Source organism: Callorhinus ursinus, unplaced genomic scaffold, assembly GCF_003265705.2.
Source record: "Callorhinus ursinus isolate GAN/ISIS: 27379988/994484 unplaced genomic scaffold, GSC_fseal_2.0 scaffold5, whole genome shotgun sequence".
Classification (NCBI taxonomy): Eukaryota; Metazoa; Chordata; class Mammalia; order Carnivora; family Otariidae; genus Callorhinus; species Callorhinus ursinus.
In genome coordinates, this window is record NW_027397067.1 from 42075438 (window position 1) to 42093890 (window position 18453).

Genomic DNA, 18453 nt, shown 5'->3' on the forward strand with positions numbered 1-18453 from the left:
ACATGGTAATAAGTATAAAAATGCTAAAAGTGATCATTCAAATACTAAAAGGAAGAGGAAAGTAAAGCTATCAACTGATATAGGGTGTCAGTAAAGGCAATTTCAAATAGGTTAGACTTGCTGGAGAAATTTACCATGGTGTATAAAAACTAATCCATAGTTGAGGGTTTTAGAGAATTTGGCAAATCAGAATAGAGACACTGGGAGTTAGAAAAGATTTTTAGAGAGGTAGGAGACAGAGGAAGAATATAGACCTCAAGTTTTAAGCAGGACTTCCAGACTTAAACTAGCATTTAAGGCATACAACACAAGATTTTTTTTTTTGTTTGAGAGAGAGAGAGAGAACATGAGCACACACCCACACATGGGGTAGGGGAGGAAGGGGCAGAGGAAGAGAGAGAGAATCTCAAGCAGGCTCCATGCCCAGTGCGAAGCTCGACATAAGGCTCAATCTCACGACCCGAAGATCATGACCCAAATCGAAATCAAGAGGGTCGCCTGGGTGGCTCAGTTGTTAAATGTCTGTCTTCGGCTCAGGTCATGATCCCAGGGTCCTGGGATCGAGCCTCACATCAGGCTCCCTGCTCCGTTCCCTCTCCCACTCCCCCTGCTTGTGTTCCCTCTCTCGCTGTCTGTCAAATAAATAAATCTTAAAAAAAAAAAAATCGAAATCAAAGAGTCGGATGTCCCACCGACTGAGCCACCCAGATGCCCCAAGATTAGTATTCTTTAACTACACTGTAATCAGGTAATCCCTATTCAAAAACCAAAGGTTCCCTGGCTGACCAAATTAAATCTAAAATCCTTAATCTGGCATTCAAAGCCCTTCACAGTCAAACCCCAGGCTGCCCCAGTCTATCTTTCCAGCTTTACCTCTTTCTATATGTTCTCTTTGTTAAAGTCAAAGCAGATTACATGCTATTCCCGGAATATGCTGAGCTTCCTCGCCTACCTCTGAGCCCAGTATATGGCCCCCTCCTCTGCTATTCTGAAATTTTACCAGTTCCTCATGATGCAGTCAGTTCAGTAGCTTCACAGCCAGATAATTGTTTCATCTTTCAATCCACATACCATTTTACCTGTACCACCTTATGGTACTTATGTTCTTCTAGTTTTATAAAGATGTGTATACCTGCTTCCCTCCCCCCAAAAGAGACTGGAGGTTCCTAGAAACAAGAATATATTTTCCTACAACTCTGTATTCCTCAAAGCACCTACAATAACGCTTGCATATATGTCCCATCAATCTGTACTGAGCTTAGTATGACCAGCAGTTAAAAGTGGCAGCAGCTTTTCAACCTAGAGTTTGACAAAAATCAAAGACTTCATTTTGACATCTGTACTAGTGTTCACAGAAAACAGGAACCACACCATACACATCAACTGCTTCACTAGACCTACAGATTTTAAATTTACAAGCAAATATCTGGGTCCATTTAACTAGTATCTAATTATGAATTCTAAGTATTGAGCATGGCAGATCCTGTTTAAAAAAAAATCTCAATCTCATGATAATATACAAAAACGATTTCTTCTCTTGCCAAGAAGCACAGCTGTTTAGTTAGCAAATAAAAAATGATGATGTGTGCATATTTTCACCACCACCAAAATTCAGATAAAAAAGTGCATCATTTCAAAAGTTTTTATACAGGGGCAGCTGTATAGTGCTGAGTGCTGTAAAGAAACCATTGTATGACATTGAAAAGTAAAGCTGGTAAAGCTCCAATAAATGCTACTGTGGAGTTGGTTATTCCATCACATCCCTAACAAATTTTCTTTAGTGTTTTTCAAAGCAGTTGCAATCTGCTCACCACATTTCAAGGCTTTATGCGGTGTCAGTGGGAAAAAAGAATGAACGAGACACTGGGATTCAAGACATGTACCACAAAGGTTTGTTTTTTTTTTTTAATTTATTTGACAGAGACACAGCGAGAGAGGGAACACAAGCAGGGGGAGTGGGAGAGGGAGAAGCAGGCTTCCCGTGGAGCAGGGAGCCCGACTCGGGGCTCGATCCCAGGACCCTGGGACCATGACCTGAGCCGAAGGCAGACACTTAATGACTGAGCCACCCAGGCGCCGCTGTACCACAAAGTTTTAATAAAAAAGCACAATGAGCTAAGTACTATGATAAAAACAGTAACAAAGCGGTAAGGAAGCAAAAACGTAAGAGTGAAGGTATGGCTTGAAGAATGTAGCATTTGAACACTTGAAACAGGTGTGAACAATAAGTGGAACCTCAAAAGGCAAAACAGTGGTAAAGGCACAAAGCTCTGCAAGAAAATGTGTAAAAAAAAAAAAGTCACATGTACAGATGTAGCAGAGGCTAGAGGGAGTCATTTAGTAGAGAAACAGGGGAGAAAAAAAAAATATGACCAGATCTTGTTGGTTCCTGAGAGTTCATTCTGAAACTTTTGGAAGGAGTGCTCTGATGAATTGATAAGAGTGAAGTTTGCAACAGGAAAAGAAAGAATAGCGATCAAGTTCAGGATTGCTATGACTAACCAGAAGTGGAAGAATAAAGTTCAAATAAATCCACAGGTTTTTGGTCTAAGCAATAGGGAAGCTGGTAAAACCAATATTAATTTTCCATAAATTTGAAGTAGTAGCAAACATTTATGGACCACTTACTCTGTACAAGTAGTAATAAAAGGCAGAAATACTCAAAACTAAAAATCTTTGTGAAGGAGAAAGACAGCTATAAATCCAAGTTTATATAGATAAAACTGTGTAATTCATGTGTTATACATTAGGGTGTGTGTCTATAGGAAAGAGAATGATGGGAATAAATGATAAAGAAGAAAACAAACGACAGGAAAAGAGTTTGGTACCCATATAGTATGCTATGAACTAAAGAATATGATTAAATCTGTGCACTCAGTCAGAGGAGAAACAAACCAAAAACATTAAAAAAAAAAATAAATAAGAGTGATGAAGCCCAGGGCCAAAGTGTTTAGTTGGCAGGTAACTGTGGCCGGGGAACATCTAGAAACAACTCTAAAACGACTAGAAATTCAAGCTGGAAATTCAAGCAAAAGTAGTAGGTCACACTATTTGGGGGAGGGGGGAGGCAAAGAGGCGTGATGGTGTACAAACACATTGCTCAGAGAATAGGTGAGGTTGGAGGAGGTAGGGCCAGGACAAAGTACGGTGGTAGAATAGAAATCTGTTAAGATAGAGAAGAGCCAAACTGCAAAGGAAAGTAAGCATCAGACTAAAGAGTTTAGACTTTATTATTATATAGGCAACAGGAAGACTAAGGCTTTCAGATAGGAAAATATTAATCAGTACACAAAAGCAGTACACAGGATGGACTGGAGAGACTACTGAAGTTAGATCGAAGGCAAACAAAACAAAACAAAAACCCAGAGGGTAACAAAAGCCTGAGTCACAATAATTGACAGCAGAAATAAAAAGGGTAAGAGAGAGAGACTGAGGTATAGAGGATAGGATTTAGAAACCAACTGATTATATGAGTGAAAAGTGAGTGCGAGATACTTCAAAGGTCTAAACATAAGCCATTGGCAGATGCTAGGTTTGCTTCAGGAGGGAGAAGACATCAGTTTAGGACATACTCATCTTGGAAGTACCCTCAGGGTATGCACATGACAAACATCTGTCAGACAAACACAAATGCTAGGATGAGCAGGGAGCTCCAGGACTGAAAAAGATTGAGTAATCATTCACATGTAGAGGTGCTGGCTGATGCTATCGAAGACAGAGAGGTCAAGGACTGAACTTTGGGGAACACCTCGTTTAGAAAGAGACAAGCAAGAGAGGCGAGAAGGGGAGAAAACAGCACAAAGCACCTTTTCAACATGCTTTCACATGTCTCACAAGTCTCAGAGACTAAAAAACCTTACTGTGCTAACAAGTCACAATAGCAGTGAAACACGTGGAAAAACAGGACTAATGGTCATGTATAATAATGCTTCAGAAAGCACTGCCCTTTGACCCTGGAATTTTTAACCACAGAAATTTATCCCGAGAAAGAAACTCTTGTGGGGGGCCAGGGGGAGGGGCACATATGCTGTGCATAAAGTTTTCCCTCTGGCATTAACTCTAATAGTGAAAAACAGAATCTAAATTTCTAGCCATAGAGGGGAATGGTTATATATACCATGAAAAAGCCAAATGTCTTAAAAGACATTTTACCACATAAAATTTTGAAACTTCAACATTGAAGGGAAAAAGCATTAAAGAAAAATATTTGTAACATATGACAAAGGGTCAACATTTTTAATATATAAAAGGGCCCATGTAATTAAAAAGAAAAAAGGAAAATATCCCCAAAGAAAAATGGGTAAGATACAAACAGCAATTTTCAAAATAACAAATAAAAATGACCAGTAAATGAAATAATGTTGGTTCTCAGTGCCAAAGAAATAAAAATGAAAATGATGTATTATTCACCTCGCTAAGATGTGGGGAAAATGGGCACTCGTATTCTTGACAGAATACACTGGAACAACTTTTCTTAATGCCATTTTTGGCAATAGAAGCACTTTACAAAGTTTACACAAAAATTCTATTTCCAAGAATATATGCAAGAAAACTTAGACCATTGTACAAAGTTATTCACATATAGAAGTTCACTGTAGCTTTGTCCTGATATGTTGAAAAGCCAGAAATAATAGGAGACTAGCTAATTACAGCATATCCATGTAATAGATTTTTCAACAGAGAGAACAGAGATTAATATTTAATGTGGAAAACTGTTAAGGCAGTTTATTAAATAAAGGTTTTTAAACAGCACATATAAACCTTTTTTTTTTTTTTTTTAAGTCTGGAAAGATATATACCAAAAATTTAGTACCGGTTGTCTCTAAGTACTAGGGTAAAATATTTTTACATTGCCTAATGATTTTATAATGAAGACATTCTTTTTTTAAGATTTTATTTATTTCAGAAAGAAGGAGAATGAGAGAGAAAGAGAGTACAAGAGGGGGGAGAGGATCAGAGGGAGAAGCAGACTCCCTGCTGAGCAGGGAGCCCGATGTGGACTCGATCCCAGGACTCTAGGATCATGACCTGAACCAAAGGCAAATGCTTAACCTTAATGGATGGACTCAGCCACCCAGGCGCCAACACATATTCTCTCATAGACAAAGAACACTTATTGCTTCTTTTTTTTTTTTTTTAAAGATTTTATTTATTTATTTGAGAGAGAGAGCATGAGAGGGAAGAGGGTCAGAGGGAGAAGCAGACTCCCTGCTGAGCAGGGAGCCCGATGCGGGACTCGATCCCGGGACTCCAGGATCATGACCTGAGCCGAAGGCAGTTGCTTAACCAACTGAGCCACCCAGGCGCCCCACTTATTGCTTCTTAAGTAACAAGATTTGTAAAGAAGAACATGTAGGAAAATACAAGTGTAAAAAACAAATGCAAAATTACAATTGATAAAAATATGAAAAAACTAAGTTTTTAAAAAAAATTTTCCCCGGCATAAAGAATTAAGTATAGTTCCACTTACAAAAATGGAAAGAAAAAAAAAAAGATGAAAAAGTTAACGCAAAGAAGAAAACAGAAAATTCACATCACAAAATCTTAATCATTTTAGAAGGAAGCAAGTTCATCTCTAAGAATCAAGCGTTTCAAGATTGGGGTTAACAATCTGAGACTGAAAACACAACAGAGAAAATGAGTCAACTCTGGGATGAGAAAAGGATTAGAAAGCAACTAGTACACAGGCAGCTGGAAAACAAATATTCAACAGTCACCAAAGCTGTGACTTTCTTCAGAAGTGCTGGGCAGAAAAAGGAAACTGGTATTTACAAGCTGAGAATTGACTGGTTATATACAGCAAAGGTCAAGGAAAGGAATATGAGGTGCTAGTGAGTTCACAGAATATGAACTACAAGGTTCAGCACCCGAAAGAAGGTAGAAAATTAACAGCCTGGGAGGTGACAATGAGGACAAAAAGCTGGTTCATCAGGTATGATGGAAAACAGAAACACGGGCTTTTGAATCACCACCTCTGGTGAGTTTAAGACTTGAGGTAGTTCAAAATGATGACAAGGTTAAATAACTTGGTCATCCATGTAGGTTGCTGATGTAGAGTGGTAGTAAAGGTCACTAGAGTAAGTCAACTGTAGTTATTTACAAATGTAGCCCACCTTTCTAGTCTGTAATGAATGTAACTGTTACTTTAACCTCTACATACTTCACTTTCCTCTGACTCAGACATATCCTTTGCAGTCTGACAGGAATTTGGGGGGCACTTAATCTCTCTCTGTACTTTATTCAACCACAAAATGAGAATAAGGAGATGAGATATCAATGATTCTCAACCTTGACTACACATTAAAATCATAGGTGCTTAAAAAAAAAACAACCCCACACACAGACAAAACTACCTATGCCTTGACCCCAAACCCAGTAATTCTGACTTGGTTCTAGGGTGGAATTCAGGCATCAGTATTTTTAAGAAGTTCCTCAGGGAATTCTAATGTGCGGCCAAGGTTAAGAACTAAACTACATATTTCTAACAGCTACTTTTTTTTTTTTAAGATTTATTTATTTGAAAGAGAGAGCACAAATGAGCAGGAGGAGCAGAAAGAGAGAGAATCTCAAGCACACTCCATGCTGAGCTTGGAGCCCCACTCGGGCTCGATCCCACCACCTGGAGATCAGACCCGAGCCAAAACCAAAGTCAAATGCTCAACCAACTGTGCCACCCAGGTGTCTCTAAAAGTTGTGGTTTTTTTTTTTTTTTTTTACTTTGAGAGAGAGAATGAGAGCGGGAGAGCACAAGGTGGGGAAAGGGTCAGAGGGAGAAGCAGGCTCCCTGCTCGATGTGGGGACTTGATTCTGGACTTGAGCCGAAGGCAGTCACTTAACCAACTGAGCCACCCAGATACCCAAGTTGCTTCCTTTTAAAATTCTATGATTCAATGTAAATGACAACCACTTTGTTCATTTGCTAACATAACTTACTGAGTATCATGCACCGGGCAATTCCATAAACATATTTTAGTAAATCCTCACAACACTTTGAGGCAAGTATTTGTGTCCATTTCACAAATGAGTCCTGTGAAGCTTAGAGAAATGAAGCAACCTGTTCTAGAGTCACAAGCCAGTAGGAGCAGAGCTATGGATACAGGTTTGTCTGTTCCAGTCCACCCTACTGCAACTGCTTTCTCTAGCACTCACAGCAGCTACTTGAACGCCTTCTCTTCCTTCCTAGGACCTCACAAATTGGGCACACCAGTTTGTGATTTATGGATTGGAGGGAAGGTTATTTGGGGGGGGTCAGAGAATTAACCCCAAATTCTATAGTAATTTCATTACAGAATTAGTAAACACCTTCACCTAGAGAGGTCTGCAACCTGACACAGCACTCTGAAAGTATATCTATGAAGTATACTTTATTCAGTTAAGCCAACAAGAAACTATTAAGCATGCAGCTGGCATACAAAGCTGGTTCTCAAAGATAAGCCTATCAACAGAAAAGCAATTTTTATATGCTTTCCATTAAGTAAGGCATTCTAAACCAAAGTCCTAAGATAATTCTAACAAAATAATTGACAGAGAAATGAGTTGCTCTATCAAAGAGCTTAAATGTGTCAACATAACCTTCAAATTTATCATAAGGAATTACCTCTATTTCCATCTAGTACAAATAAATTCAATCACACTTTAAAATTATTATTCTTTTGGTGACACACTGCTTCTTTGTTGATTATATCATTATCTACTTGGAAATTTCATAAAAATTCAAGTTCTGTATCCCCACGCCAAAATTTGAGTTAACAAGACAAATTCTCAAAAAAAAAAAAAGAAAAAACATTAGAGAAGATTTAACTTCTATGCCCACGGAAAGGGCAATTTATTTTATTTTAAAGATCTTATTTGAGAGAGAGAGAGAGAGAGAGAGAGAGAGAGCATGTGCGAGAGCTCCTGAGCGAGCAGGGCAGGGAGGGGCAGAAGGGGAGGGAATCTCAAGCACACTGCTCTGAGTGCGGAGCCCCAAATGGGACTCCATCTCACAACCCTGAGATCACGACCTGAACTGAAACCAAGAGTTGGATGCTTAACCAACTGTGCCACCCAGGCGCCCCTGGAAAGGGCAATTTAATAAGAAATTCATGAAGTATATTTACAAGGAACAGATGTGTCCTCATCCATTCAAACCTTTCCTGAGCATCTGCTATGTTCTCTGCACACTGGGGATGAAGCGGCAAATCAGACTCCATGCAATGCCTGTAGTTAAGGAGGTACCATGACTGATCAGTGTAGTATTTACTAGACTGCAATGAGATAAGTGAGTTATTCTTGGGGAGAGAGAGGGGGTGGGGTAAGGAGAACAGCACAGAGAAGATGTTAAAGTATAGGCTCAAGTGAAAATTCCACTACAAGAACCCTTGTAAATCAGCTCTCTAGGAAACAACTATATGGAGGAGCTAAAATCAGAAAGAGCAGCAAAGACAGAGGAAACAAGGTGGACAGAGATTGCCACATGCTACAAAGTTAATGCTAATAGGAAAAACAGGAAGGCTTCAGAGTCATAAAGACCTCAGTTAAATGCGTTTGGCTGCAAGATTTATGAAGTTAGTTAAGTCACCTCATTCCTAGGTTAACCCTTCATCCAGAAAAACAAATGGGTATAACGGTGTTTACTCGACAATGAAGCAAAACAAAAAGGATTTAAGAAGGAAATTAGCAGCCAAATCTGAGCAGAAGCTCTATTATTACCTCTAGGATTAGAAGAGAAATTCTCCAAGACATGTTTTAGGGTTTATCCTATTTGTGGTTCAGAGCCCCTTCAGTTCATTTAACAGAATTTTAAAGCTAAGATGCCTTTATTAAAACACATCAATTTACATTCATTGACTGGGGTAATTGAGGCTGAATCCTTTTTGATGCCATGGGTTAGTATACCAGTTTTATTTTTTGAGGCGATAGCATGTGCTTTCCAATTAAGTAGAGAAACTTAATACCATTCACCTCCAGTGCTGTCAGGACCCGAAGAGATTAAAAATAGAAGCCTTCGTTAATACTGAATTAACCCGAGGACCCCGTGAGCTACTATAGTACAGGAAAAAAGATAAAATGCTCAAAACATGGCAGGGTCGCACCAAACGGAGGAAAAAAAACTTCGTAATGTCCAGATTACTTCACCTTAAGACACATGCCTTTAAGTCTGTCAGAGTTCCTAAGTCTGTCTGTACTAAGTCTCTTCTGTAACGTACTAAAACACAACAAAGAAGGTTATTTACCAACTTACATACTTTGTGAGTCTGAATTACAAAAGGGCTTAGTTATCTGTAACCTTAATACTACCATTTCCACCGCACACTCACGAGTTACTGCTATAATGCAAGAACACACAAGGGAATTCAAGCAACGTGAGCAGCAAGCTCTCGGCCCTCGGAAAAATTTTAAAAAAGGAAAAAAAATTCGGCCGAAGACCATACAACTTTAAAAGACTCTAAATAAACGTGCTAAAGCCAACGCTTCTTCCATCAGAGCGAAATCTGCGGGGCCATTTTTTTTGCCCCAAGTCACATAAAAATATGCTGTTCAACTTACAACGTCCCTAATGCCCAGACCCCGCAAACTTTTGGGACAGAAAGACGTTGGGGCCCTGAGACTCCACTGGCCGCGAACGGGACCCCAGTCCTCACGCCTCGCCAACTTCTCGCCCGACCTCGGGACCCTCCTGGCGCCTCCGCCCGTCCCCGGTCCGCCGGTCCGCGGACCCTGGGGACAGCCCCCGAGCCCACGGGCGCAGGCGGCGGTGTCCTGCGGGCGGGCGCGGGTCGCCCCCGGCGTCCGCGGGCCAGCCCCAGCGCGCGGGGAGCGGCCGGGAGCGCCCCGTTTCTCACAGACCCCAACATGGCGTCGGCCGCCGCCCGCGACGACGACACCTCCCCGCGCCGCAGACGGCCCGGGGACCGCGGAGGGAAGCGCCGGAAAGTTTCGCTTCTCCTCTACCGGCCCGCCAGGGAACGGCGGACAAGCAACCTCGGGCTTCACCTACCCAGCCGGGCGCGGGCGGCGGCGACAGCGGCGAAGATCCGACTCCTGCTCGTCCGGGGCGCCGGGCGCGGACTCTGCCCGCTCCGCCACCCCAGCCTCCCTGGGTGTGTGCAGCCAGCGGCCCCGCGCAGCCGGCGCGATCCGGACGCGGCGGGCGGGCGAGCGGGCGGCACCGCCGCTCGCAGGTGACTCTCCCGCCCCTCCAGTCGAACCCCACAACGGCCGCCTGGGCTGGCCTCTCCCCTGCGCGGGCACGGGCGCGCCGCCGCCCACACGCCAGGCGCGAGCGCTCGGGCACGAGCACACCCACAAGGCTCACTCCCCGCCCTTTCTTGCCTGTTCCCTCGCCCCGCCCGTGCGGCCCCGCGCGACGTGCTCGAGGGGGAGGGGCCTCAGCGAAGGCCACACCCACCTAGGCAGCCGGGACGGAGAGTTGGTTCCTCTGCTCGCTGTGCGGACTGGCACGCGGGAATCTTGGGTGCACCACTTACCTGGTTTTCTGGCTCTTGGCAATCCTTTGGAAAGGATTGTTCATCTCAGTACGAGGTTTTTAGGAAAAATGGGAGGAAGGTTGGGTTGCCTTTTCCCTGCCACCGAACCGGCATCTCCAGGGAACTCAAGAACTTTCTGCGGGCGGGAAAGAAAGGCTTTTTGGATGTTAGATGCCCAAAGGCGTGCGGGCAGACGTCTGTTTGCTCCTCGCAGTTAGCGCGGCGTTCCTGTCCGTCACACCTTTCATTCGCTTTCCCTGAAACCCCTACCTCTTGAAACCGAAACAGCTGCGGTTGCAACACATACACCCTGCGGACTCTGCACAGCCCTTTAAGTGCATGCCTTCATTGCCTGCCTTAGAACTCTGGTCTTACCAGAACTTTTCTCTGACGCAGCAAAACCTCATCTACCTACTTCACATACTTGGAAACGGTAATGATTGTATATAAGGTTAAACCTGCCCTTCTTCATACCGCAGCAACTGTTTGCTAAGCGCGCTGGTGGGTACGTGGAGAGATAGCAAGTTGTCAGAGATGGCCAAGGAATGGGGGAAGGGGATGGCAAACTCCACACAAAAAGTGTGCAGGTGGAAAATAGATTTGGGTAAATTTTATCTTTCCCATTGGTCTATTATTGCAAGGATATTTAACCTTTGTTTGATAGTTCTTGAATTGTAGCCGCCAGCGCCCAAGCTGCACGTAAATGAGCACCCGCCAAGGGAACATGAGCAGGTCTTGCTTCTGATCCGCTTTCTTTCTCTCTGGGATTCTACCTCCTCCAGGTCTTTGGCTCCCATCCTCCCCCTATTCCAATGTCTCAGAAACAAATCTTTTTGTAAAAAAATTAGTAACTAGAACAAAACTAGCAAAGATGAATTCTTTTTAAATGGGGAAACTTACAGTATCCCTATCACACAAATCTTCACATGTGTTAGCTATAGTTGTCTCTGTAGACAAGTACAAATGTCCCCAGGACACTGGTTTCAACCATCACCCTACCTGCACCTTCATTCAGCCTCCTCCCTCTCTACATGCAAAGCAACATTTTGTCAGTGGAAAAAAAAGGGGGGCCAGATCGCCCCAAATCCCTTTAAATTTTGAGATTAGCAGTTGTTATGTCTAGTCTACAGCAATTGTCACCAAACATTTTTGGTCACTCAGCCATCAGTAAAAATGTTTGTCCACTCTCCCCTCCCAATATACTTATTTAGCTTATCCTAAAATGCATGGCTTTAGAAGCCAAAAGGACTGTAATGAAAGCAGCTACGTCACAGTATCATTATGAAGATTAAATGAGTAAGTATTTGTAAAGCATAGTGCCTGGTACCTGGTTCGTGCCACGTAAGGGTTAGATAAAAATTATTGTATATAATATATATTAATTACATACATTATAGTATATGTAATATATAGTATGCATATATATATATACACATATCTATTATATAACTAATATATTAGGTACATTATAAAACATACACACAAAAAATCAGAAATAATTATTTAAAACATTGTGTGAGGGGCGCCTGGGTGGCTCAGTCATTAAGCATCTGCCTTCGGCTCAGGTCATGGTCCCAGGGTCCTGGGATCGAGCCCCGCATCGGGCTCCCTGCTCGGCAGGAAGCCTGCTTCTCCCTCTCCCACTCCCCCTGCTTGTGTTCCCTCTCTCGCTGTCTCTCTCTCTCTCTGTCAAATAAATAAATAAAATCTTTTTAAAAATAAAAATAAAAAAATAAAACATTGTGTGGGTTTTCTTTCTCTACTCTGCATATTCTGTCCCCTCTCTGGGCTGTGCACAACCCAATTCAGACTCCACTGATTTAGAGCTGTACCAACAATATGGTAGCCACTAACCACATGTAGTTATTAAAAATTCCGTTCCTCAGTCACACTGACCACATTTCAAGTACTTAATAGCCACATGACTACTGGACAGTGCAGATATAAAGTATTTCCATTGTTGCAGAAAGTACTATTGGATAGTACTGACAAAGCTGAAATAAACAAGGGACAAAGGCAATAGGATCAACTCCTGCCTGAGACCTGTAACCATGGCACCATGTTCAAATCGAGTGATAAGATCTCTCTTTGAGCTTCCCATCTCCTCTGTAAAATGAAGATAAAAATAGGAACTACCTCATGGACTGCTGAGCAGAGGAAATAAGGTGTGTAAAGTCTGTGGCGGAATGCCTAAAACTTAGAGGAACTTGGAAATCTTGGCAAAATTTGAGTTTAACCCAATTCGATAAACCTGAAAGGCAAAGATCTTATTATTGTCCTTGATTTTAATGGGTAAGTTTTTCAAGGTATTTATTTTGGAAAAGACAGAGTTTGGTGAACTTTTAGTTGAAAGCAGAGCATTCAAAGAGAGCTGGCAGACACCGGGATTTTACTTACTCCCCGATTTCTTCTTTCTGAAGTCCCTGGTCCTCTCCAGGTTATGCCTGTCTCAGTGGAATCGCACTCCCGCCCACAAGCCTGGTGAGTCATCACTGTCTCATCCTGTTTCCTAGTTCCTTCATCCAATCCCTTTGCTTCCAAAAAATCGCAGGATCTACCTCCAAAAGACTTCACGTGAAATCCTCTCCTCCCCTCCCCTCATTTCCCCTCCATGGAGCGACAACACAGGATTGTACCATCCCCCCTGCAGAAAGCCTGCCTTCCATGGCCCCCCACAGAGGCTGCCATAGACAGTTGTACAGGTTGTAGTAGAATAAAGCTTTGGAAGAGTGCCTTTCACACTGGGGCATTGTAAATTTGTATTTATTACAAATACCCTCTGGCAGATTTCAGAGAAGTGCCTTATCCTACTAAAACTATTTTACAACAATTTTCCAACAAGATAGAAATGCTTGAAGGAGGGGATGCCTTTTTCTAATTTGCCCAGAGGGGCCACGTGGAGTAGGAACATTTCTGTTTCACTTACAACAAAATGCCAGTTCATCACCAGGTCCTATAAAGCCCAGCATCATCCAACCTCGGCCATCCTCTTCACCAGATTCCATTCATGTCGACCTCCTGTTGTTTTTTAAAATATACCAAGCTCTCTTCTGCTAGGGGACCCACTGCCCTGGCCACTTCTCTACCTAGACAGTCAAGCCCGCCACACGCCACCCTTCACATAGCTTGGCTCCTCGTCATCTTTCAGGCCTCTGTGCCCTGAGAGAGTACCCCCGTTATTCTGGGTTGCAGCCCTGTGTGTTTCCCTCATGGCCCGTACAGATCTCCCTGGAGACTGTAAGCTCCATGAGGGCAGGGCGCTCACTGTCCTCTTCTCTCCCCAGTTTCTCGGTGGTCAACTTAGCACCATTGCTACCCCTCTCTACGTTCTCCTCTGCACCGTGGGAGAAAGCCCAGAATTCTATTTTCCAGAAGACTTTTCCCTGAATGGTTCCTGGTTAAATTCTGCCAGTAGGGACACCTATTGAGATTGGAAAGGCAGAAGAAAAGGAGAAATTGTTATTCTCCAGGATAGCTTCAAACAGTTAGCTCAGATCAGAGAGGGCTGTTTCCCTAGATTTCTGGGAAGATATCAGACAAACCTGAAAACATAATATTCTGTTTTTTAAAAGGGGTGGTAGGGCTGTATTCTTAAAAAGTGCAGTGGAAATGTTCCAGATTAAAAGAGGTAAAAGAGACATGACAGGGAGGCCAGGGTAGCTCAGTTGGTTGGGTGTCTGACTCCCGATTTTGGCTCAGGTCATGATCTCAGGGTTGTAGGATTGAGCCCCGTGTCAGGCTCTGTGCTGGGTATGGAAGCTACTTAAGGTTCTCCCCTTCCCTCTCCCTCTGCCCCTCCTTCCCCCCACCCACCCCAAAAGAAAGACGCATGACAACTAAATATAATACCTGACTCTAGACCGGGTTCTGTAGTGGAAAGGGAGAACGCTGCAAAGGACATTATTGGGCTAATTGAAAAAATTGGAATATGAACTGAAAAGTAGATAAAGGTATTACATTAGAGTTAAATTTACTGTCTTGGTTATATAAGAGAACGTTCCTCTTCTTAGGATATATACACAAAAGTATTTGGGGGGAAAGGACCATGAGGTATATAACATGCCCTCAAATGATTCAGAAAACATTTCATATGTAACATATAATTGAAATATACCTCTGAAAGGAAGAAACCACCTATATATATGATAAGGCAAATGATGTAAAATGTTAGTAAGTGAATCCGGATAAAGCGTATATGGGTGTTCTTAGTATAATTTCTATTTGCACAAACTCTAAGTTTGAAATTATTCCCCCCCCAGAAAAAATAGTTTTGAAATGTATATAATAAAGCCCTAAAGAAACTATACTAAATAATTCAAAACAAACAAGGATAGGTGTCTTAAATATCCAGTCTCAAAATAGGTCCAGACTGACAGCCACATGATTAAAAAACAATGTATTTTACGCCTTTTTTTTCTAATTCCCCAGGGAACAAAAAGTTAATTTATCCTTCCTGCAGGAGACAAAATGCTCCCTGGCTATGGGAGGATAATCTCTCCTACACAGGGGGGGTCTTTCTAAACACTTAAGTATGGGATCTTTGCAGCTTTCCTGGCCACCGAGTCCTATAACCAGCTTGGCACAGTCACATTTACTGCAGATCCTGGGCTGCATGAATGGGAACAGTTACTATATTCCTTACAAAACTTCATTATGTGAAGAGAATAATTCAAGTTATAACCACATCCCCAAATTGCATCATTGCACACTCTTTGCTTTGAAGCAGGAAGGCCCCGTGACTCCTGGAAATACAGTTCTATGCTGTTTTATCAGAAAGCCTTATAGTCAGCTCTTAGAAGATCATTTAGAAACGTTTCCCTATTAAATGACATCGAAAGTTCTCTTAAAAATATTGCAAGATGGTAAAGTGATCCGTGGTTGCCAGGGTTTAGGGGGAAGGGAGGGATAAATAGGATTTTTAGTATATGACTCTTCTGTACGATACTATACCGATGGATACATGTCACTGTGTATTTGTCAAAAGTCATAGAATGTATCATACCTCATACCTAAGGACTGAACCTTAACATATACTCTGGACTTTGGGGGTTAAGGTCATGTCAGTGTAGGTTCATTGATTGTAATAAATGTGCCACTCTGGTGCAGGATGCTGAGAGTGGGGGAGGGTGTGCTTGTGTGGGGGTAGGAGTTTTATGGAACTCTCTGTACTTTCCCCTCACTTTTGCTCTGAACCTAAAACTGCCCTAAAAAATAAAATCCATGCAAAAAGAAAAAAAATATTGCACATGTCTCTTGGAAAGTTTGGAATTTAAGCTTGGGGGGTTGAGAAGCTTTCCGGAAGGAATTTTAATTCATTTCTGGAAAGACTTACTGTAAACTGTATTTCCCAGACTACTGTTCTTTCAACCATCTGTCAAGGTATCTTACCTTAGAATCAAAAACTGACATTTAAGTTTGAACAAAGAAGCTTATTAATATTAAAAAAAATTAAATTTTCTTGGCAGAAATTTGATGTTTATCTTGGGAGTTTTAACATGTGAATCTGGTCTACATCAAGAATCTTGTGAATTTTCCCAACAGTGGATATAAATTGATCAGGGATTTGCCTCACTCCAAACCAAGTTTATGTATTTCCAACAGAGACACCATGTGTCATTTTGGAAACTAAGGGACTAGTTTCAAGCTCATCTCTGTCTTACCAGACACATAAGGCTTAACACCCCGTGCTGAAGTAAATTCCGGGTAGAGTAGTAAATTACATGTAAACTTTTGTATAAAAAAGACATGTAAAATATACAACAATATTAATTCTTTATCTTCGGTAGGATTACGCATGGTTCTTCTTCTTCTCTGTGTTTTATCAATCTTCTATAATAAATATGTATTGTTTTATTTAAAAAAACAGAAGGCACAATCATCAGTAAGTTTCCAATGAAGTAAAAATCATATTCAAGTACTCATACACAAAAAGGCACAATGGTTGCTTTCTTCTCTAGAAAATTCCTAAATTATTTGCACATTACCTTCCCTGTTGGTAGAGTGGAATTATACAACAAATGCCTTATGCCTCAACATTAACCCTGTAAATGACAAAACATTAACCTCAACAAGCCGTTATTGAAAAAGTTCACCTTCTATAAAACTACCTTAAAATAAGTACAGAACCTGCAAAGTTGGAATACTACATCATATTTTTAAAAGTTGGTGCCAGATTAAATAAAATTCAACAGAAACTTTAAATCCAAATATTATCAAGAGAATCTATCCTAAAAAGCAATATACTTTTTGGGAGTACTAGTATAAATAGGTCATTCATACTTATATGTAAAGAGAAGAAATTGAAGCATGATTTCATTAAAAAAGTCATTTCAAATAAAAATAAAAAACTTTCAGAGTTTGGAGCCAGATAGAGCTGCATTCAAATTCTGATTCTGCAACTTCATTAGCTGTATAACCTTGTGTAAATGGCTTAACTGTTCTGCTCTGCTCAATTTTCTTATTAGTAAAATCTGTAGGGCACCTGGGTGGCTCAGATGGTTAAGCGTCTGCCTTCGGCTCAGGTCATGATCCCAGGGTCCTGGAATTGAGTCCCGCATCGGGCACCCTGCCCCTTGGGAGCCTGCTTCTCCCTCTGCTTCTCTCTCTCTCTCTCTCTCTCTCTCCCTCTGTCTCTCATGAATAAATAAATAAAATATTTTAAAAAAAGAATTTAAAAAAAATCTGTAAAAATGGGAAAAGAATCCCCTCTGCCCTAGTATGATAAGGATTGCTATCAGCAAAGCTCATAGCAAACAGTAGGTGCCTAGAAAATAGTAGGCATTCAGTAAACAGTGGGTGTGGTGGTCATGTTGTAGTAGTAAATGTTGTTGCTGTTGAAATTATTAATAAAATATAAATTTTATCACTTATGAGAAAAGGCAGGAAATAGCCTATTAAATCTTGACATGCCTGATTTATAGATCTCTGGCCAGTTCTCGCAAAGGTCCTTCCTCTGTATTTGTATCTCTCTAGTGACACTGTATACACTCTAGGCTGACAACAAACAGGGAATGTTCACAAGCAGAACAAATCCTATGAAAACAAGCCACCGTTCAGCTATAACCACCCAGTTGCACTCCTCACCTGTGTCCCTCTGGCTCTGTATGGAGCAGCCCCCAACACCCATCTCAGTCCAGGACTTCCACCCAAACCCACCCCCGTGTTTCTTCACTTCTTAGCCCAAGCTCAGCTCCCAGAACTGGTGGGTGCCAGCCAGGCAGGCATGGCCAGATACAACAGGGCCTCTGGTTCTAGAAGAGGGGCCAGGTGGCTGGACCAAGAGCACTCTGGAGAAACTCTTTGTAGAGCAGTAGTCCTGTTCCAACTCATTTGCGTCTCAGCACATACAATCACTGTTTACTGCACTATGACTCACACATAAGGAAACCTGAATTTGGAAATGAAACTGAATGGCAAGGCAGGCAAACCAGCCAAGAAATAGGGAACACAGTCAAGAGACATAGGCTCACAGCCAGAGATTACAGGACGTGGGGCAGAGGACTATATCTAAAGTTGGGGTCAAAACTCCTAAACGTTGGAAAGAACATTTTGATCTGGAATAGCTTTTTAATGATAACGCAAAGGTATGAATGGCCTCTTCTGCCATATAACACCTCTTCTAATGTTCTCCAAGTACTGAACCCTTTTCCTGTCATTTTTCTTCTATATCATCTCTGGCATATCTTCACTTTATTTTCTCCTAGTCTCTGCCTTCCTGTGTGAGGAGTTCTGATACACTTTCTACTTTCCCAGAAACAGAGTGTCATGTGTATGTATAGAAATATAAATATGTACATCATGGATTTGAAGACCAAAATAATCCATGGAAATCTACTTGGGGATAAAGTTGGGATGGAAATATAAGATAGAGTGACTCAGTCCTATTTATTTATAAAGCATTTCATTAACTTATTTAAAAATATCCATTGACTGCTTTGAGTTAGGTATTGTTCTTAGAGTTGGGGGTGGCATGGGGTATGTAGGG

General features: G+C 41.7%; 1 protein-coding gene across 5 annotated transcripts in view; it reads right to left on the reverse strand.

Moving 5' to 3' along the window:
• PLEKHF2 (pleckstrin homology and FYVE domain containing 2) overlaps window positions 1-10237 on the reverse strand; it is a 29501-nt gene extending 19264 nt beyond the window's left edge. For all 5 annotated transcript variants that reach the window (XM_025870864.2, XM_073892993.1, XM_073892991.1 and 2 more), the window contains exon 1: window positions 9980-10237. The gene's annotated coding sequence lies outside the window, so the exon portion shown is untranslated. The remainder of the gene's footprint in view (window positions 1-9979) is intronic.
• Window positions 10238-18453: the final 8216 nt, after the last annotated feature.